The sequence below is a fragment of the Aethalodelphis obliquidens genome, unplaced genomic scaffold (genome assembly GCF_003676395.1).
Source record: "Aethalodelphis obliquidens isolate GAN/ISIS:26980383/991018 unplaced genomic scaffold, ASM367639v1 scaffold47, whole genome shotgun sequence".
In the NCBI taxonomy this organism is placed as follows: domain Eukaryota; kingdom Metazoa; phylum Chordata; class Mammalia; order Artiodactyla; family Delphinidae; genus Aethalodelphis; species Aethalodelphis obliquidens.
In genome coordinates this window covers 6560150-6582319 of record NW_020837991.1, presented here as the reverse complement: position 1 = coordinate 6582319, position 22170 = coordinate 6560150, and the positions used below count along the sequence as shown (strand labels likewise).

Here is a 22170-nt window from a genome sequence, read left to right as displayed (position 1 = left end):
GACATGGAAAGAGGAAAGGGGGAATGAACAAACAAGGGAGAAAAGAGAGAGAATGGAAGCCAAAGAGAATCAAACTTATTAACTAGATACAATTAGGAAAGTCCTATGGGTGGAGTCCTTACATTGACTGGCTTCTAGTTTCAGCCTTTATAACCGTCCCTTCAATATGGGGGCCCCTTCTATTATTCCACAAGGTTTTATGTACAGTCTGTCTTTTGATCTATATATTATGCCTGCGTGAATCTGATTTACTGTCCTAACAAAGCCCGGATCTCAGTGTCTCCCATCAACAAGTGTTTACACTTATCCTCTGGCTCTGGGTAAGCTCCTGTGACTGTGCTCCATGTGTCACTCCATTCAGAGTCCTAGGATGAGGAAGTAAGGCTTGTGGGTCCATTTCTCCCATAGATAAGAAAACTGAGGGACAGAAAGATGAAGAGGTGTGCCTGGACTCATAAAACTAAAGAGAAACAGAGCTTGGCCTGGATCTCAGGTTACCTGATTTCCAGCCCATGGATTTTGTCCTCATATCCACCTGCATCTCTTTCTCCCATTTGCCTTTTCTTTCGCCCTAAGGTAGTGCTTCTCAAATGTTAGTGGGTGTCAGAATCACCTGCAGAGCCCTTTGAAACACAGATCGATGGGCCCCACTCTGAGAATTTCTGATTTGTTTTGTCCAGGGTGAGGCCCTAAAAAATTTCGTTAATGAATTCCCAGGTGAAGCTGAATCTGTTGGTCCACGGACCACACTTCAAAAATCACCACCTTAAGGCACCATCTCTAGATCATGGTGCAACTCCTAAATTAGGTTTCCTTTTTGTTCTGTATTTAGAAAAGTGAACAGTGACTTAGACCAATTGGTCCTATAACTTTAACAGTGCCTCTCTGAAACTTAGGTGAGCTAAAGCGTCCTTATACAACAGTGTTTTTCTAAGTTGTGGTCCCTGGACCAGCAGTGTCAGCAGTACCTGGGAACTTCGAAATGCAAAGTGTTGGTTCTGCCCCAAACCTACTGAATCCCAGTTTCTGGGGATTAACCAGTGACCCAGATGATTGTGATGTACACTAGATGCTGAGAACCAGGGTTTGGTCCTACAGAACACCTGCAGCTGCACTGCAGCATCCTGCAGAAGCTCTTTAAGGCTTGGTTCACTGTGCCCCTGCTACCTCAAAGTGTGGGCTGCAGGCCAGCAGTATCTTTATGTCCAGGAACCTTGTGGGAAATGCAGACCCTCAGGCTCCACCCTAGGCCTACTGACTCATCCTCTTATCCTGGGCTGTCTGCAGAGTATCTGGATTCTGTCTAATCATCCAGCCATTTATTCTGTTACAACTCACTATCTGTTTGACTTTCAATTATGATTTTACTCCTCAGAGATCTGTAGCCTCGGGACTCATCACTGACTGTCTTGCTGGCTAATATGGGGTCTCAGAACCTCATCTCAGGTACAGCTTCCCGGCCTTCCTCTCTGCTAGGTTGGTGTGGAGAGGTTTAGACAGGGCTGTCCTGGAGTGAACCCCTCTGAGTCTCCTGATTTGTATTTTTCCATTAAGATTCTTCACTTTTCTTCACTACAGCATTATCCCATTTAACTCTTCCCCTCATCCTTTGAGACTAGAATTATGGGCAATTTTAAGCAATCTATTAAGCAAAGAATTATAGTCATACTATTGTGTATTTATGGAACATAAATCATCTAAAGAACCAATGTGACTGCCTTGGCATGAATTGTTCATGGAAAAACATTGCGTGATTAGCAGCCCCTTTCCAACTAGATGTATTATTGCCAGTTTTGTAAAGTATTTCTGTATCCAGAAGTTATTTAGTCTTTTCTTTAAATTAGAAAGAGAGAGAAAAGGAAGGAAGGAAGGAAGGAAGGGAGGGAGGGAGGGAGGGAGGGAGGGAGGGAGGGAGGGAGGGAGGGAAGGAGGAAAAAGAAAGAAAAACCAGGCTGCAGACAATGAAATCAGAGAAACAGATTAACATCTCAAATGATTTCTAGGCAAACCCTGAGTCATTTTACTCCAAATGTATAATATTTATATAGCAAATACAGATGTTATGTTTACTCACTTCCAGAGCATTTGCTAAAAGGGAATTTAAAAGAAACTGTCGTGGAGTTTCTGTTAGACTATTAGACTGTGCATGGTTTGCCTGCTGAGAGAAATTTTTAGTAAAAAAAAACTAGATCCGTGGCAGAAACTGAGATATGTGCCTCTTAGGTGACAATTTCAGGAAGATGATATTTAGTAACAAGTCAATATTTACTAAGACCCAACTGTACCTATGTGTGCCCCATGTCATCCTGAAATGTGGGGATATAGAGATGCATGAAGCACTCTTCCTGTCCACAGCTCATGGTCTTGCAGAATAAAAATAACAGAAAAAAGAAAATTCAATATTTTGTCATAAAGGCTATGATTAGTGCAACCAATACTTTATCACCAATGCAGGAAAGCTTCGACAGTGAAAGGGGGTGCTAATTACAAGTTGACCCTCATAATGGGTGTCATTTGGCACTGTTCCTGGCACACCAGCTATAGGGTTACAATCAATACCCACAGGCATGGAGTAGGCTCAGAACCAACCTCTCCTTGAGGGATATTTCTGGGAAAGCTACCTGAGGCGCCAGAAGAAGAGCTAAAGGAACCACGCAGGTATTTAGCAACCATTTGTTGTTTATTTCTGAGCTACTGTGTTGGGATTAGGGGTCACCTTCTAAAGCTGCCCCATTATCAAATGCTTAACCCCCTGACTCACCAGCAGTCTCTGTCCCTGACTCATCCCTTCACATGCTCCCCCTTGGCAAAGACCTTCACTACTCTAATCCCACACACTATGGATTAAACGCAGAAAGGGTTATAGAATAAAGTTTATAAGCATTTGCATTTTAACCCTGACTTTACTGCAAACTAGCCATGCAACTTTTTGCACATCAGCGAACTCCGGTCTCAAGAAGGAAAACCTGTGTCCCTGTTCGTGTTGTTCTTTGGCGCCCCCATCAGACTAAAGAGTGGCATAGCAGATGGAAACAGATAACGAATCTCAGCTCTGACACTGACCAACTGGGTGACCTTGGATAAGTCCATGGACATCCCTGAACCATAGGCTCTCCATTTGTCATAACATCAGAACCACAGAGGACAGCTATGTGGACTCACAGCAATGATGAGTACAAAAGGGGAAGCGACAGCAGTGTCCACCACAAAGCAGGGATCCAGTATACGGTGATCAGTTGCTACCAGTATTATTATGGATGCAGTTGCGGACTGCACCACGGGGCTGGCAATGAGCGACACTTCTGAGGTTCTTTTAGACAAGTGACCGTGCCCTTCCCCAGAACCATCTAGGAGTCGTCATTCCTCTTTTTTCGTCTCCGTGTGTCAGTTTCAATGTTCTTGCTAAAATGCCAGAAACAGTTTGCTGTTCATTGTCCTGCTGCATTCCCAAACAGGAAGTAGCCTGCTTGCTGGCCGGGTGCTGGCTGTTTGACTGAAAGGAATAAACAAAGAGCAGCGAGGACACAGTTTGCTAAAATGCTTTATTCATTGTGTGCAGTGGAAGGGGCTCCGTTAGTTAGACGCTCACTCTGAAGGGTGCCCAAGGCAGAACAGTCGGGAGACCCAGCACTCAGGGTTTGCAGCTGGTGAATGCTGGCGTGAGAAAACCTGGGTCATGGCGATTATTTAAAACACTGTCTTGTTCAGAGATGGCAACTCCCACTGATTAGTGATGGCTGCTCTGGGAACAATGGGGGCGCTACTTGGCGCTGGCTGGAAGGAGGGCATGATGAGTGGTGTGTGCCTGGGCTGGAGGGACAAAAACACATAGGTTCCCTTTGATCACATGGGTCCTAGTCCCTGAATTAATTGCCTGCTTGCAGGACTATAATGCAAGCAAAAGATCTGATGTCTCATTTATTAACATAACCATTTTCTAGTAGTTCTTATATTCCTAGATTAAACATATTTTTACAAGATCTCAGGAATTAAACAGAGATTTGTTTCAATTCATGTTGTTCTTCCTCACCCACCCCTCTTTTTTTTCTTGAAAACAAGACTTCTTTTCAGACAAATATTAACAGCTACTCATATATTCTTTTTTGTTTGTTTCTTTTTTTTTTTTACTCATATATTCTTAACCATAGTAAAATTGGGGGAATAGCCAATGAAGAAGACAATGGCAAAAGCTAAGAATTAGATAAAGGGAGACAATAATTATTTAAACCATGTATATTTAGAATTCTTGTTTTAAAAAAAAATGCCATGTTCTGCTAAGGTCTCCCTATGCTCTCTTTTCTCTCACACAGAGCAAGAGATATGTATGATTCTTTTTCCTTAATCATAGTCACAATAACAAGTTTATATTCTTAAAATAATTGAAAAATGGTAATATGGTAATAGAAAAACAGTAACTCCAATAGGAGTTATTTCCTGTATTTTTCCCAACTCCAAAAACTCCTAGTTTGCATCTGGAGATGGGCATGTCAGCACGGGGAATGTTTCCATCTAATTGTTGATCTAAAATCGCATGTAAGCAGACTCTTCCTCCGGAAGGGTCCTTACAAGTGACAGGGCAAAGCTATGAGAAGGTGCTTCAGTTACTTCAAATCGACTGTGGACCAGTCTCCAGCTATGTGGATAGAGCGGAGAGGGAGAAAGGACATTACAAGACTGGAAGCATAACCTTCAGGGGCGAAGAAATGAATGTATCCTGAATGTTCTTTCTTGTTCTCAATCAGAACAGCTTTTGAGATGGAAAGCACTGGGGGGAGTTATAATTTAGGGGCTGGTGGTGGGTGCTGATCAGAAGTCTCCTTTTATTCTGGAATCTTGGGAGGAGGAGAGGAAATACGCTTTCTGCAGAAGACCTGCTGTAGCATCTACACTAGGCATTCTTGGAATGGGGCTACGATGGTGACCCTGCTCCAGCACATCCAGGAACTTCTGGAATTAGATCCACGTGCGTGTGTGTGTGAGATTCTTCTGTGGCCGGGATGCATGGCTTTTATGAGAACCCCAAACACGTCGTTAGGGCTGAGCCACACCTTTTCACCCATTGGCCAGCTTGCAAGTTGGTGGACGCGGTTTAGCAGAACTTCACTGGGCAAAGGTGGGGCAAAAAAAATAAAAAATAAAAAAATAATTTTTAAAATGTCTTTATAGAAAAGTAAGGCTGCTCAGGAGCCTTTCTAAATCGTATCCGCTTATTTAATAAAAGATGGTGAATTTAGGGATTTAAATTGTATTTTGGATATTCTAGTATTTTAGTATATACTTTACTATTTTTATATAACCAAAATACTTGTGTATTATAGGCATTTAGTTAACATAGCCTTTTCAAATGGTATTTTTAGAAATCTGGATCATTTGGATCTTGAGAGCTTACTCAGAGATTTATCACTGAATTAAATATTAAAAATGGAAAGAGGTACTTTAGTTTAAGATACTTTATGACCATATTTGTTTAAAATCTTTCCAAAATATTTTCTCTTGTTTAGTTTCATTCCCCGAATTACCTGTGAAGCTAAATATCTTAAGTTAGTTGCATGGCCTTTTCTCTGTGTCAGTTTGGGCCCCATAGATGTTCAGATTTGTTGATGCAGTAGGCAGGGATACTTAAGGAAATCAAGAAATGTGTAAGGTGGGCAGTACAGAGAGAAGATGGTGAACGGGGATTCCAGGCCCACTTTCCAGCCCCTCCCCAAACCCTGAGCTCTGTATTCTGGAAAACAGTTCAGGCTCTCCTAGTACCCCCTCCTGTTTTGCTGCAAGACCAGATATGTTATCTTAACCTGCAGTTTCTCAAAATATGGTCTCTGGACAAGAAGCAGCAGCATCACTTGGTAATTTGTTAGAAATGCAAATTCTAATGCCTTACCCAGACTTACTGGATTGGAAACTTTGGAGTGAGGCCCAGGAATCTGCTGTAACAGGCCTCCAGGTGATTCTGATGCAGGCTCCAGTATGAGAACAACTACCTTAACCAGACAGCATTTCCAAAACATCCCTGCAATAGGACTCATGTGGGCAGTTGGTTAAACATATACCTTCCCAGGTCTCTTCCTGAAGATGTTGATTAAGTGGGTCTGTGATGAGGCCCCAGAAATGTTGATTATTAATGGCATCTAAGGGGATTCTTATCACTGGGAAGCTTTGACAGCACTGGGCAAGCTTCACTACCATGTCCCATGGTGCCATGTGTGCCACTGATGTTGCAGGGAAAAAATGGGGCCCGAGAGGATGGTCACGTCCCAGGTTTCGAGTGAGTCCTCAGGACGATGCCAAGTGAGGGTCCTTGGCTTCGTGCAGGAAAGAATTCGAGAGCAAGGCAGAGAAAAGTGAAAGCAGGTTTAGTTAGAGAGATACACACTCCATAGACAGAGCATGGGCCTTCTCAAAGGCAAAAGAGGCCCCTAGGTGTGGGGGTCGTTAGTTTTTATGGGCTGGATAATTTCATAGGCTCACGAGTGGGAGGAATATTCTAGCTGTCTTGGAGAAGGGGTGGGGATTTCCAGGAATTGGGCCACAGCCCACTTTTTTGGCCTTTTAAGGTTGGCCTCAGAACTGTCCTGTTGCTGGTGGGTGTGTCATTTAGATGCTAATATATTTCAATGAGCATATAATGAGGCTTAAGTTACACCAGAAGTCGAATTTTCCCTCATCTTGGGCCTAATTGGTTCTAACCAGTTTACGTCGTGTCCTCAACAGCTGTGTCATTCTTTTTAAGGTTGTGCCCTGTCCCCTTCCCTCTTGTCTCACTGATGACCACTGGGGTTTTCAGCACCAACTCCCCTCAACCGTCTCAGTGTCCAGGCAGGCCTGGGGTGGTTGACATCCCTGGACTACTTACCACTGAAAAGCCAAATGGATGAACTGAAGCTTCTCTACAGATATTCTGATGAGAGCATCATGAAACCTACCCTGGTCCCCCAGAATAACCTGCAGTAACTGAGACTTTCCTCTCCCATCATGTGGCTGGGAGAGACACAAGCCATCCAGACAGCAGCACCTCAGTCTGGAGCCCTGGAGATGGAGCAGCATCTGAGGACAAAGGGAAGAAGTCAGAGAGACCATAGCCCACTTATATAATTATTTGATTTTTCCACAAAACAGGACCATTTCAGGGTCTGTGTTGTGTAACACATTTTGCTTCTTTATTGTAATTGTCAACCAAACATGATGTGTCCTTTTGTAAGTAGTTCTGTGTCAGGATAATAAACACTAATGCTTATTGTATGCTGTAATAGATTCATCCTTAAGGCAGCTGCACGCTCTTGTCCGTGTTCTGTGGTTTTCCTCCTGTCTTCCTTGCTGTCAGCCGTCTCAGATCAAGCATCTTAGCATCCAGGGAGCCCTTTAACTTGCTGTCTCCAATTGCCTCTGGTCTGGGTGAACTGTACCCTGTGTATCAGGGGCAGAGGTAAAGTTGGAGGAAAATAGTCTCCAGCTCAGCCCCATGTTGCTCTTCCTCTGTGTTGCTCTAACAGCATGCCAGGCGCTGAGTGGACAGACTTTGGTGACAGGATCAATGTTTGTCAAATCACATGTGGATCCCTGATGTCACCACAGTCCTGACCTTACAAGAGCTGTTTAATCTCTCCTAGACCATTTCCCTGACGTAAAGTTTAATAATGATGTCTAATTCTCTTAAAAAAATCAATGTGTTATGAAAAGGAAGAATATGTAAAACACCTAACACCATACCTGCACATAGTAGGTTTTCAAAAATGCAAGTTCCTTCTCCTCTTGGTCATTTCTCCCAGGTCTTTTTTATTTTTTTATTTTCTATTATTTGGTTTTTTTTGCTGATAACACTATTTTACTGAAAATCTGGAGTTGCACAAATAGTTCTTTAGAACATAAAACTAAATGGATTTATACATAACAATTACATGCAGCATTTATAAGAGGCAGTACAAAAATGAATTCTGTTTCTCCATGATATAAATTGCATATAATACGATGATTTAAAGAATGTTAATTCTATTAACTAGTTCTGTGAGATAAATCATACTCAGAACGTCTGATGTTTCCCACAATAAAGGGAAAACATGCAGTTCTATGAGCAGCTAAGTTCATTTTAGCGATGGTGGGAAGATTTGTTGATTTGTCTGAGAAATGGCTTCTCTATAAGTATAATGCAAATATTTGCTTAACAGATGTTTTCCAAAGACCCTCTATGAGCCTTACACACAAACCCAAGAGATAAAAGAAGATTAAAAGGGAACAGACTTATGCAATGCTTATTGCATTCTGGGCACTGCACAGAGTGCAATCTTATGAGGTAGGTACTAGTAATATCATCCCAAATCACAGATCATGAAACTGAGGCAGAGCAGGTTGAAACAAATTGCTGATAACTTGGCAGATCCAAGATTTGCCCAGGAAGTTCTGCCTTAATAATCTATGTTGTTTTTTTTAAATTTCGCTGAATTACAGATTTAATAATACAGTGATGAAAATTTTAATTTGTTTGGATCTGAATTTGCATTTGTAGAAAAAAAAGACTGGACTCAGACTGTAAATGGACTGATTTACCAATTTAAAGAATCTAGAATTTACCCCACAAGAAAGTCAAGCATTTAAGTCCATTATTGTTTTGGTTTTCCTATAACAGTGTATGGGCATAATGTTTGTACCATGAAGAGAGATCTGTTAAAGTTCTCTGCTTTCAATTGTAGGTTATACTGAGTGTTGATTTTTTTTTTTTTTTTCTGCTGTACACGGGCCTCTTACTGTTGTGGCCTCTCCCGTTGCGGAGCACAGGCTCCGGACATGCAGGCTCAGCGGCCATGGCTCACGGGCCTATCCGCTCCACGGCATGTGGGATCTTCCCGGACTGGGTCACGAACCCGTGTCCCCTGCATCGGCAGGCGGCCTCTCAACCACTGCGCCACCAGGGAAGCCCCTATGTGTCTTTTGGAATTTTGATTGGGTTGAAATAAACGGAAGGGGAGATCTGAGAACAATGTAAAATAAATAAATAAATAATAAAAATAAAAGATTAGTTAAAAAGAAAAGAATTAAAATTTGAAATATTTATAGCTTGATGTCCATGTATACATATTTCTTAAAACACAATTGATATGAATTCAAATTGGGAATATACCTCTTAAAATTTAAAATCCAAGTAAGAGACTTGTTAGTTAAGAAAGAACATTATTTTATAAAATAACTTTACCAATTATTATTGATCAGTAAAAAAAAAACAACAAAAAAATAACAAATGTCCAGTAGTTGGGGAATGGGTCATCTATATGGTATTAATATATGCACTTTAAATAATAAAGATTCTCCTATTTTTATGATATAACTTTTTAAAATGGAATATTTTCAGATATGTAATAACAAAAAAGCATACAAAAGTATACACCTCCTTTGATGGCAAACGTTTTGTCTCCCTTCTTGATCCTTTCTAAATTTTCCAAATTTTCTAAAATACACCTGAGCTATTTTGTTAATAAACAATCTTAAACAGACATATATTTAGTTAAAGAATGTAAAAGGAATAAAGAATCAATACAAGTCTCATTGAGTTAAAAATGGCATTAATTTTTTCTAAACTCACTCTTTCTAAACACAATACTGTATGGATGGGTGTTTACTTATATTTAAATTCACTATATTTTAATCACCCTCACAATATTATCCATCCTGGGAAGTTAAGTTTTGACTTGCGTGTTAACACAATGTCCTCAATCATGTATGAGATACTTCATGATTCAAAATGTATGTATGTTTGAAGATGCATAGTAAAGACTATAACTTCTCTAAAAAATTACTAAATGAGCTTCTAACTTTACCAAATCATAGATATGTACTAGTAATTTTAATAATAAATGTAAATTCTCCATTCCTGTTCAAATTAAAATCTCTTTGGTCTACTAACAAAGTTAAGTCTTCTAAACAGGACTTTCTTCTCCAAATAAAATGATTCTTGGTGTTAAAAAAAAAAAAAGATTCCACATATAAGTGATATCATATGATATTTGTCTTTCTGTGTCTGACTGACTTCACGTAGTATGATAATCTCTAGGTCCATCCATGTTGCTGAAAAAGAAAAAAGATACAAATGAACTTATTTACAAAACAGAAACAGACCCACAGGCATAGAAATCAAAGTTGTGGTTCCACAAACGGGGAGGAGGGATAAATTAGGAGCTTGAGATTAACGTATACACACTACTATATATAAACTAGATAACCAACAAGGACCTACTATATAGCACAGGGAAATCTACTTAATATCTTGTAATAACCTATAAGGCAAAAGAATCTGGAAAAGAATAGATAATTATATATATATATATATATCAGAATCACTTTGCTGTACACCTGAAACTAATACAGCATTGTAATTCAACTGTACTTCAATTACAAAAATTAAAAATTAATATAAGAAATTACGTTGGAGAGAGTAAAGAAAGATAAAAACCTAAAAAATCAAATCAAATCAAATCTATTTTCTTGACCATGAAGTCCAGACTTCAGCACTGAGCTGCTCTCAGTCTAGAGCCGGAAGTCTTAGTGTCTTTATACAAACAGAGGCTCCTTCCCCATCCCTTCTCCGCACACTCACAAATGATGTTTCCCTTAAAAACAAATTTTTAGACAATTGACTCTGTGGTTTCATCTCCCCAGCTGCACTTTCTCTGAAGAGTGAATTTACAGAGCACAGATCCTCAGGGAGAAACGGCTAATTAAGGCGTAGACTTCCCAGCCAGCTGTTTCACGCAGAGAGGTAGTTCCTGTTTAAATATCCAGGCTATAAAGGGGAGGTGTTGCAGCAGAAGGCCTCTGCAAGCTGCCAGGAGATATTTCTTGCTGAATGGCACTGGAAGCAGAGTGCAATCTGTAAGTGACAGGACAGCGGGCTCCCCTAAATCACATCAAGGAAAGTCTGGGCAAAGTTGTAACCATGTATTCAAATGCTCTATGGCCTTCAAGGTACCACTTTCAAATCCAGCAGGGGCCTCTTCAACACCTTCCTCTATTGTATTTGCCTTAAAAATGACTCACAACTAATACCTACTCCGAAGGGTTATGGTGGGGATTAAATACGGTAACATAGGTAAAGCATTTAACATAGCGCCTAGTACAGAAAGCATAATTAATGGTGACTTTATCTATTGCTATTTAACTCAAATGTAATCAGACTCTGCATACTGTTTTAGAGTTACTTTCATTTAATATCATGTTATAAAAGCTTTCCATGTTGTTACATACTAGCAGATAAATTGTATTAGATTATATAGCTTGTTCATAGTTTCTCTGTTGTTGGATATTAGGTTGATTTTTAATGTTACACCTTTTTTTTTTAATGTTATGATGAATTACTTACTGCCGAATCTCTGGGGCCTCAATTATTGCCCTGGGTAAATCCTTAGATGTGAAATTGTTCAGTCTACACACATGCCACATCCAGACCCACTCCAGAAAGGGTAGTGTGGTACTCATGAGGTCTGAGTCATAAAAGCAAACCCTGATATGGCATTTAGCGCGACCCTGTCCCCAGGCATGATGCTAGGTGTCTGGCTTCTGAATATTAAATACAATTAGTATTTGTTGAATGTCTGGTTATGTGCAGGGCTGAAGCATACTTTAGTTTTCTTTTTTTCAAATCTAACAAAATATCTGTGAAGTACAGATATTAATATTCTTATTTTGCTCTAGGTAGCAGAGAGGTGAGGTGGTTTGTCCAAGCTCACACAGTAAAGAATGACTGCCTAACTCTTTCTGTTCCCACTGACCTAGCACAGCAGTACCGAGGGGCTCCATCTGGTGCCCCAAATCACACATACCATCAGCAATTAGGGAGACATTAATGTCATAGCAAACAGCTCGTCCCTTCCACTCTCCCAGTGAATAGTGACACCTCCTTCCTTCCTGGGACCTGGATTGAGAGCATATCAGAGGGAAAAACAAGAGAGTGGGAACCGAGGGTGGGAATCCATGGTAAGAAACTTCACCTTTATCATCTGATGAGCTGGAGAAAGGTCTCAAGACAGGAAGGGTAGAAAGAAAAATGAAGAGGCACTGGGGAAAAGCTAGCTTTTTCCCAGAGATGACTATAGGAAAATAAAAATGGCTAGAAGCATATTTAAGAAAGTTATTCACCTCCAAACTCTCATGAAAGATTCTGGAGTCAATGGATGGTTAATCAAGTGCTTTGTAAAGCACAGAGTTCCATACAAATACAGTTGTGTACTATTACCAGTGGCATTAGTCTGAAGATAATGTTAGGGCATACTCAAATTGACATCTAAAAATACAAGTAGCCTCTAAAATGAAATTATTTCTGCCACAGTTACCTCACCCACTTGTAGGTTTTATTTTTTTTTAATTTTATTTAAGTATAGTTGATTTACAGTGTTGTGAATTTCTGCTGTACAGAAAAATGATTCAGTTATATGTATGTATACAACCTTTTTTTTCTTTTCCATTATGGTTTATCACAGGATATTGAATATAGTTTCCTGTGCTATACTGTAGGACCTTGTTATTTAATCCATTTTCTATATAATAGTCTGTATCTGCTAATCCCAAACTCCCAATCCATCCCTCCCCCACACCCTCCCCCTTGGCAACCACAAGTCTGTTCTCTGTGTCTGTGAGTCTGCTTCTCTTTCATAGATTTGTTCATTTGTGTCTTATTTTAGATTCCACATATAAGTGATATCGTATGGTATTTGTCTTTGTCTGACATACTTGGCTCAGTATGATAATCTAAATGGCATTTATTGTATCTGTACTTTCAGGTCGATCACACAGGTCCATTTTGTGGATTGTTAATAGAAGGAAGAATTGAAAAGAGTGATGGGTTTTGTTTTGGTTTATGATTCTTTGGGAGAGGATTCTTGGCACATGTATTCTTACAGACTATTACTGCTCCTTCCTGCCAGTTCTCCAGCAAGGCTAGTGGAGTCGTGTCCCATGGGACCATCCCCTGGGTTGAGAGCTGATTGAAATGTGCTGTGTGTGTGATAGCTCCCATCCACATTCTTGAGCATTCTACAAATGAATTCTCCCTACATTCAGGGGGAATAGCCTTGAGTTGTTTTGAAATTGTTTATCTTTTGTGAGTGTCAGTGTATAAATATAGTTTTACTCAGAGAGGCCATAATCCCTACTAAAGAGTTGTTAATTACACAGGTACCTAAGGTTTGTATTCCAGCTTTCCCCAGAGAGCTCAAAGCACTTTTGCAAATAAGAATTGCAAACAGTAAATAATGCCTTTGATTTCGAAGACACTTACCCTAAGGATTTAAGTTTATGCTTCTCTCAGCATTCTTTTTTTAAATCGAAGTATAGTTGATTTACAACATTGTGTTAATTTCTGCTGTACAGGAAAGTGATTCAGTTGTATATATATATATATATATATATATATATACATTTTAAAAAATATTCTTTTCCATTATCGTTTATCACAGGAGACTGAATATAGTTCTGTCCTCTATACAGTAGGACCTTGTTGTTTATCCATTCTATATGTAAAAGCTTACCTCTGCTAACCCCAGCAGGAGTGAAACCCTTGCAATCCAAGGGCAGGAATAACCACCTCTCATCTTCTGTAAGAAGAAATTGTGGATTATTAGCTGGCTCAGTTTTACCCAAGTGGAATTTGAATCTGTGAGAAAATTACATTGTAGCTGGGTTTCAAAAACCAGATAGATGACATTAAATTGCTTTAAGAGGCTTTGGGAAGGAAAATTATGGCTTTATACTAAATTTGGACTGTCAGAAATTTTCATTAATTAACAATAAAAATGAGGGGAGAGAACGTGAACAAAGCATGGTGAACAATTTTACAACCCTGAGTTAATTATTGGCTTTGAAGCACCTTAGTGACTATATCTCATCTTTGGCTAAAATAACTCATTTCTTTTCCTAGCGAAGGGGGCTATTTGGATGAAACATGCAGATGGGATAGACCTATTTGTTTCACAGTTTGCTCTATATTTAGTCCCTCATCCAGAGAAAGCAGTAGAAGAATTATTTGGGCCATTTTTTGGCTTAGTGCAGAATTCACCTGCAATTGAATTAATATCTAGCAAATGTGATATCTTAGACACAATCTTGTCTACAAAACAGTAAATAAATAAATAAGAACCACTGGTTATTTTCTATATAAATCTGTTTCTCCCAGGAAATCATCTGTTCTAAAATTTCCCTTTCAGTAGGCAGAAATTTGAACTTGAGATGAGGATTCGGTCTTTCAAACTTCTTCTAGGTTCCTGACTACCTAGCAGATTGTACACATTCAGTTGGTCTCAGTTGGTAGAGAGACCAGCTCTCCAAGGGGCTGTTTCAGTGTTCAGCCACATGTTTCTTTCTAATTTCCCTTCGTGTAAATAAAGCTCTAAAAACAGTACTGCCTTAACAATGCTCTTTGCAGAATCATTTTTGTGTTTTGTTTTGTTTCGTTTTTTGCGATACGTGGACCTCTTACTGTTGTGGCCTCTCCCGTTGTGGAGCACAGGCTCCAGACGTGCAGGCTCAGTGGCCATGCCTCACGGGCCCAGCCGCTCCACAGCATGTGGGATCTTCCCGGACTGGGGAGCGAACCCGTGTCCCCTGCATCGGCAGGCAGACTCTGTTTCCTTATGATATTCCTGCAAATGTAGCTTCAGAGAGATTAAATAATAATCAAAATAACAATCATGATAGTAGTTAACATACATGAATGTTATGCCATATACTCTTAAAGTACTTTATATAACTTCAATCAATTTCATGAAGTACATACTATAATTATACCCATTTTGCACACACGGGATGGAAGTACCATTATGCCATTTGATTTGCCCAGGGCCTCCCTGGTACCATGTACAGATATTGGAATCTGACCCAAGTAGGCTAGTTAATCATACCTACTGCTCTGTCCTGCCTCTGAGACAATATGTTGACAGGCACACAGGGTCAAGATTTGAGCTTGGCCACCATGTCATGGAACTCTACAGTGATTCTGTCATTGGAAGGATTATAGGGTATCTTATGAAAGAACATGGTTGTCATTCTCATACATTATAATCAGTATTTGACCTGGGAGCTGAAGAATTGACCTGAAGGCAACATTTCTAAATGACTATAAAGGCAGGTCTTCTTCAACAGGCACACGAAAAGATGCTCAACATCGCTAATCATTATAGAAATACAAATCAAAACCACAATGATGCACCAGCTCACACCAGTCAAAATAGTCATCATTAAAAGTCTACAAATAATAAATGTTGGAGAGGGTGTGGAGAAAAGGGAACCCTCCTACACTGTTGGTGGGAGTGTAAATTGGTGCAGCCATTATAGAAAACAGTATTGAGGTCCCTCAAAAAATTAAAAATAGAGCTGCCATATGATCCAGCAATCCCACTCCTGGGCATATACCCAGACAAAACTATAATTTGAAAAAAGTTACATGCACCCCTATGTTCACAGCAGCACAATTTACAATAGCCAAGACATGGAAACAACCTAAATGTCCATTGACAGATGAGTGGATAAAGAAGATGTGGTATATATAGATACAATGAAATATTACTCAGCCATAAGCAAGTATGAAATAATGCCATTTGCAGCAACATGGATGTACCTAGAGATTATCATACTAAGTGAAGTAAGTCAGAAAGAGAAAAATACATATGATACCATATGACATGTGGAATCTAAAATATGACACAGATTAACTTATCTACAAAACAGAAACAGGCTCACAGACATAGAGAACAGACTTGTGGTTGCCAAGGGGGAGAGGTAGGGGAGGGATAGATTGGGAGTTTGAGGTTAGCAGATACAAACTATTATGTTTATCTATAGAATGGATAAACAACAAGGTCCTACTGTATAGCACAGGGAAATATATTCAATATCCTGTGATAAACCGTAATGGAAAATAATATGAACAAGAATATATATATATATATATATATATATATATATATATATATATATATGAATCACTTTGCTGTACAGAAGAAATTAACACATTTTAAATTAACTATACTTCAGTAACATTTAAAAAATAAAAATAAAAATAAATCAACGTCTTCTTCTGCATGGCTGACTGACTCTAAAAGGCTTGCGGGATTCGAAATCTCTCTGTCAATGGCTCTTATTTCTCCATCCCCAGCCTCCATTTCTCTCCAAAAGTCCAGTCCCCACATTTCTTGCTGTTTGTTTGCCATATTTAACTTTATATTTTTATTATAACTTTAATATCCCACCTACCATTTAGTAGTTAAAATCTATTTTTGCCCCATTTTAAAACTTGTCTTTTTTCTTCCTATACTGCCTGTGTTATTGAAAGCTATTAATTAATTCCTTCATTTACTCATTAGGGAACAATCTATTAACTACTGTCTGCCAGATGGCTTTGATAAACATTGGAGATACAGAGATGAGTGAAACAGACAAGATCTCTGCCCTCCCAGTGCTTGCCTTCTGTGGAAAGAGTCAAATATTAAGAAAGTATCCACAGGAAGAGAAATATAGTTACAAACTGAAAAGTTTCATGTGAGAAAAGACAGGATACTATGAGAGCTCACATCAAAACTTGGGGAAGGGGGCACAGAGAGGGCTTCGCTGAGGGAGAGGCATTGATGCCAAAAGCTCAGCCTCTGTGCACTGGTGCCAAATCAGATCTCAGAGACAGAGTTTTGGATGAAGTAGAAAAGAATAGCTTTATTGCTTTGCCAGGCAAAATGGGGCACAGCAGGCTTCTGCCCTCAAAAACTGTGTGTCCCAACCCAGGAGGTTTTGGTGAGGAGTTTTATAGCAATAGTTCAAGGTCCAGGTTGCTGATAAGGATCAGGGTGTGTGCTGGCCTTCACTCCTTTATCATCTCAGCTGGTCTCCTCACCTTGATGAGCTTCTCTGGTTCCTTTAATCGAGCCTCAGGTGGTTTCTTGGCTGCTCCTCCCTTGTCTCTACATCCCCTCCCTTCCCTGATTAGCAGCTGTTTGAACCTGCCCTTTGGAACTCAGGGAAGCTCATGGAGGCTGGAGTCTGTTCCCTACAAACAAGAAACAGGGCACAGAAAGGCTTCCATGCCCAGGACCCCCACAGGGTCCTGCTCGGTTTCAACATTTGTGCTGAGAAATGAAGGGTGGGTAGGGCTGGCTTGTTGGGTGGGCTTGATTTCAGTAGAGGACATGGCACTTTGGGCAGAAGTTCTCTCTGGAGGGAGGACGGTACGTGGAGGTACTGAAGGAATGTCTAGCTGACCACAGAGATGGGTGTGTGTGTGAGAGGGGGCAAGATAGTCAGCTGGGCTCAGATCACCCCAGACTCGGAATCTTGGGATCATGGCTCGCCTCTTTGCCTTAATACATCCAGCCTACCACCAAATCCCTTTGGTCTTGTTGTCTTGCTGTCTGTTTCCGTCTCAAAATTATCTTTTCTATCCTTATCCAATCTTGGCTTAAACGTGCCTAGAGCTGTTTAGATGGTTTGCCCACCTCCCAACCCTCACCATCCCTGGACACTCCCTTCACTATGGCCTGGGGATTTTCTTTGTGGTTCTTCTAAAATATATCTTAAAATTCTCTATGTGTGCCTTTGTTACTGAACAAACTTTGTGTACCTGATGCATGGTGAGGCCTAATAAACCAAAATGTTGGGGTTTGGAGCAGAGAAAGATTTATTGCAGGGCCAAGCAAGGAGAAGGGGTTGCTTGTGCTCAAAAATCCAAACTCCCCAACAGTTTGAGGGAAGAGGTTTTTAATAGGCAAAATTTGGGGTGAGGACTGCAGAGTGTGAGACTTTCTTCTGATTGGTTGATAGTGAGGTAACAGGGCGGTGCTCCAGGAATCTTGTGCTCTGCCTGACGTTAGCATCCTCCACTTGGGGGTGGGGGGCGCTTAGTTCCTGCAGAAGAACTCAGAGATATATTGTTATGTATATTTCTTGAGGAGGGACCAGGACCCTGCCCCAAGGCTGCACTATTGTTTCTTGGCTGCTCCTCCCTTGTCTCTGCATCCCCTCCTTCCCTGATGAGCAACCAATTGAATCTTCCCTTTGGAATTCAGGGAAAATCTTGGAGGACACAGAAAGGATTTGTACCCGGGAGTCTCACAGGGTCCTGCTCAGTTTTACCTACACTGACTCCTTGACCCCCGAAGTATGAACCCAAACTCAGTAGCACAGTGTACAAGGCCCTCTAGCAAACAACCCAGACCAGTTTTACACGAGGGACTGAACTTCCTGTCAGCAATCTTCTTGTTCTGACCCCTTTCCCCAGAACTAAAATGTATTGCCCATGATGAGGTGTTGCTGGGATGCTCCGGAGATCTTTGCTAGATGGTGGGGAAACTCAAATGCAGTTACATTGTACTCTTCCTTCAAAAAATGCATACTTGTCTCTATTTCAGCTTATCCGTAAGTGAACTAGTGCATTTGACATTGTGAAAAGGTCACATTAGTTTACCTTCTATCCATAGGTTTTCAGAAGGGCATTCATTCTTTCATTTGGCAGGTATTCAGGTAGTGCTCATTATATATGAGAAATAGTGGAAGAAATATAATAAAGCTTACTGTGATATGAACCTCTTTTGTATAGGCTAGAGTATAGGACACTGGGAGAGGATTTGTGGAGATATGGCCAGTAGAAAGGGTGAGGTCAAATTGGAGAATACACACAAAACATTGGACTGTATCATGTTGATAGGCAGGGAGGTTTGGTCACAATTAGGTAACACTGTCACAGACATAGTGAAGGAAGGGACATTTGTTGATTCATAGGAAAATGCTAGAGAAAGGATGGTCAGTGTGAAGGCCATGCAATGACTCAGGCATTGGAGAATATTGGGGTGGGGGGATCTCCTTCAATAAGCTGGGCCCCTTTCTACCTGTTATATGCTCCCACAGAGTCCGGGTCATTTCCTCTGGGTCATGACATTGGTTTTGTTGGTAGATGTGGGTTTACTTTCCACCCTCACTGGGAGCACCAGCAAAAGAAAGGCACATAGTAGAAGCTCCATAAGCCCACAGGGACTGACTGACTGGTGGATGACCTCATCACATCACAGCTCATTTCCATTGCATCACTCATGGTTTCTGAGCCCAGCTTTTTCTCATCTGTAAAATATGGAGTATTAATCACATGGCCTCTGCCCACCCACCAGGACCATCATTAGCATTTGCCCTTGTTTTTCCTGTAGGCATACTACATGACATTCTCCATCTCAGTAGAGAACAAGGTTGCTTGTCATTTCTCTTCAGTGCATGTGGAATGTTTAAATCTTTTTTGAGAGATTAAACTGGATAGTTAGGCAAGGGCATGCTGTATGTGTCCGAGTGCATGACTGGGAGAGAGAGTGTGTGTGTTAGTATGCTGTCTGGGGTGAGGGAAGATATTATTCTTTATCATTATTTGAATCCTACTGTACCACATGTTCAGGAAGGAAAGAAGGATTGAGGAGAAAAATAAAAAGTATTCTGGGCTGCTGCTATGGTCTCTTCTCTCTGTTTTATTTTAGATCAGTAAGCAAACACCCTTCCCCGACAGCTTCCTATCTACCCTGAAACCAGGGTGTTGATTAGAGGACGTAGTTTAGGCCTGGAGACTTCAGGTAGATTTTCAACTTCTTTGAGCTTCTTTTTGTTTGTTTGGAAGCATTTATAGCAGAAAATAATAACTATTATAAATTGCCATGGCATGAACTCTGACCCAGGGAAATGGTTGGTTCCTCTTAGGGATGGGGGGAGGAATCTTGGAGCAAGTCTTGGGGAGGGCCCAGAAACAGACTCCATGAACGTGCCTCCTGGGACATCCCTAAATACCACCCTACTCCTTCATACAGTGAAATGTGGTGAATAAATACATAAGAACTTGTGCAAGGCTTGGCACTGGATAGGATAAACCTCACTTCCAACCTCTTCTCTGAGTGTATCTTTCAGATGCAAATCAACATTTCCATTTCTAAGGCTAATGTTGGACTCAGAATAAGGGATCAGAAGGGGACAACATCCCAGACAGGCCCCTCACTTAGGAACAGGTGGGACTCTACCAGCCGGACTTGGAGGAACCCCTCCTCTCAAGAAAAACCTCCACCTGTTTGTTTCTGTGCCATTAAACAGGGTTCTATGGTTATGTCTTGATGAATTTGCGTTGTGAAAAGTGCCTGAAGTTATTCATGAGCTCGTTACACTCTTTGTTAATGATTTTATAAAATGCTTAAGAAATCATCTCTAATTGACCAACATTTATATTTTAATTTATGGAAATGCCTGAAGCCAGCACTAACTGCTTGGCAATCCTCACACTTGGCAGCCTGCACAGGACTGACAGACATTAGGAAAACACAAAGGCTCAGGAGTGTGGGTAGCCTCTGAGCATGCTGTACGTTTCATTTCTTTAAAACTTAAAAACAACAACAACCAGAACCATAACAGCAACATTTTGCTATGCTCAAGCTTTTTTGTGAATGTTGCTTCCTCACCACTTCTGTTAAGTGATGCACAAGGTGTTAGAAGCTGAGTGTAACTTTCAGACCTGATTATTGAAAGCAATATGGCTCCGCTCCTTGTAGGGAAGCATTTATGCTGTGGGTCAAATCATCACCCACTCTACTACCTGGAATGACAGCCTTAGAAGATGTATTTGAGTAGTCATCCAGAACAGCACCTTTGAAATGAACTGTTATTTTTGAAATTGAAGTATAGCTGATTTACAATGTGTGTTAGTTTCAGGTATACAACAAAGTGATTCATTCATATATATATATATATTCTTTTTCAGATTCCTTTCCCATATAGGTTATTACAAAATATTGAGTATACTTCCTGATGCTATACAGTAGGTCCTTGTTGGAATTAACTTCATAAATAACATTTGGAAAAAGCAAAATGATGTGTTGGAAAACATCATAGCTTGACAGAAGTGATGGTTTCCTTAAAAAACACGATTATGTTTCACATCCCAAATTTGTATCAAGTATTGCTTTCTATTTATTCTCCACAGGAACACCTACCTTCCACCCAACCCCAGACATGCAGTGCATCCTCTGTTCCATCTCCCTCCCTTCGACATACTATTTCCTCTAGAAAACCTCACTTTTTTCCTCTCATCCACGTACCTAACTTTTATATGTTCTTCAGGACTCCAATTCAGGGTTTAACACCCCAGGTGAACCTCCTGTGATTTTTTCAGTTTTATGTCATATGCATATCTGTTCACAGCATTTCTCTTCCCTGTATTGTAATGGCTTTATTGTTCTGTGTTGCACCAATGGCTGTGCATGTCTTGGGAGAAAGGCTGAGTCTTTCTTCTCTGGGTCAGTGTCAATATCACCATTCCTGGCCCATCAAGGGGCTTGGATCTTCATCCACCATGTGTCGATGGAGGGTTTGCTCTGGCGAGCTCTTCACTAGGCCCCAGGAGATGTAAAGAAATGAGCAGGAGCTGCTTGATACAGGGAAGTAGTGGCCCTTAGTGACGCTGTCACCAACTAGGTAACATATCACAAATCATGACCGAATATTTCTGTAAATTGGCATCACTCTATATCGTCAGGATCTGTGGTCCTCAAAAACTTTAAAAAAATGTTCAAAACACATACAACTAACCTTAGTTCCAAATATTGTAAAACTGTAAGTGCCATGATCAAAAGCTTCTATATTCAAAAGCAATTGGATCATAAAAAGGAAACAAAATTTACAAAGCCGCCTCATCCCGAATACTTTAAAGACTAATTACGATGTTGAGCTCTAATGACTATTGCCTTCAAACCCTATAAATCATACACAAATAAGAGGAGAGAGTTTTTAAATGGAAGTAAACTCTAATTGGGTCTCAGAAGAAAGGAAAACAGATCTTTAGTAGCGCGATGAAATCTCCAAACACAGAAAGCATTGGCCAGTGTCTCCTATGGAGTTTTGTGGTCTGTGTGTTTTACACATGTTGTAAAGACTAAATTCAGAGGACAAACCTGAACCAGAGGAACTTGTTTGGTTTCATTCATACATATCAACTGACAAATACAAAATTAAACTCCTAATTTCAGAATTTTGTATATTTTTCTTTTGTTGAAAAAAGGCTGACATTACATGATGCAGGTAATAGGGAACCAGTGGGTCTGGACAGAATGCCATGGACGAGGGATAGTTGGTCTGCATTTATTCCCAGTAATGGGACTCTTTTTCTATGCAAATGACTTTTCAGTTAAAGGTAAG

The 22170-nt window shown here is 40.4% G+C and overlaps 1 protein-coding gene across 1 annotated transcript in view; it reads left to right on the top strand.

Annotated features, from left to right (window-relative positions):
• CNTNAP5 (contactin associated protein family member 5) overlaps window positions 1-22170 on the top strand; it is an 880239-nt gene that overhangs the window by 795094 nt on the left and 62975 nt on the right. The window lies entirely within an intron of this gene.